Source organism: Penaeus chinensis, chromosome 38 (assembly GCF_019202785.1).
Source record: "Penaeus chinensis breed Huanghai No. 1 chromosome 38, ASM1920278v2, whole genome shotgun sequence".
In the NCBI taxonomy this organism is placed as follows: domain Eukaryota; kingdom Metazoa; phylum Arthropoda; class Malacostraca; order Decapoda; family Penaeidae; genus Penaeus; species Penaeus chinensis.
Genome location: NC_061856.1, coordinates 12,259,798 through 12,260,609, shown reverse-complemented (window position 1 = coordinate 12,260,609; position 812 = coordinate 12,259,798). Strand labels below are relative to the sequence as shown.

The following is an 812-nucleotide window of genomic DNA, read 5'->3' as shown; positions in this document are numbered from 1 at the left end:
GGAAAAAAAAAGTAAAGAATGTTAATGGAAAACATTATTTTTATTTTTTTTTTTTTTTTTTTTTTTATTATTATTTTTTTTTTTTTGCTTTCAATTTCTGACGATGGATTTTAGGTATTTTTTTAAATTAATTTCGTGTGAAATGTGAAGAAAAAAAAATTATCGTGTTTAGTATCATATGCCTAACCTGTTAGTTCTTAAAATACTTTCCCCCAAAAAATGTCACGTGAATCAGATTCTTCCATGTACTCTGTACAACAATCAAAACTCATGACAACGCTCATCTCTTTCATTATTTTTATTCAGTTGCCTCCAGGAATGGCAGGGCGCGTGATCGACACACACGGCCGCCCGCCACCCGTGGACGCTCACAACACGCTATTAGTGTATAACAAACAAGACTTACTGTGAACTGAAGGCGAAGGCAACGAAGAGAATCTCGGCGCGCTATCGGGTAAGTGAAGTATATTAAAGGAAAATAAAAAAATAAAAGGAACGCCTCAACGGATAGAAAAAGTATTTTCCTCGACAGAGCTCAAGTCGACAAGCTCAAAGTGGGAGGAAGAGGAGCGTAGAGTGAACCCGCGCACTACGGCTGGACACCGCAACAACACTGATATGCAAGGTGCCAGCCCGCCCAGGTAAGTGCCTCAGTTGCCACCTAGTCCATTCCTCGCGACTTCGGTTCGACGGTTCTCGGTGCGATGATGGGTTCGCTTAACTCGAGACTTGGGGTTTTAGGGTTTTCGAGAAAAGGCTCAGAAAGAGGGGAGGAAGAGGGGAAGTGAGAGAAAAGGGAAAAAGACTCGGAC

General features: G+C 41.4%; 1 protein-coding gene across 1 annotated transcript in view; it reads right to left on the bottom strand.

Annotated features, from left to right (window-relative positions):
* Positions 1-604, bottom strand: part of LOC125045857 — a 306,675-nt gene extending 306,071 nt beyond the window's left edge. The window contains exon 1 of the mRNA XM_047643409.1: positions 407-604. The gene's annotated coding sequence lies outside the window, so the exon portion shown is untranslated. The remainder of the gene's footprint in view (positions 1-406) is intronic.
* Positions 605-812: the final 208 nt, after the last annotated feature.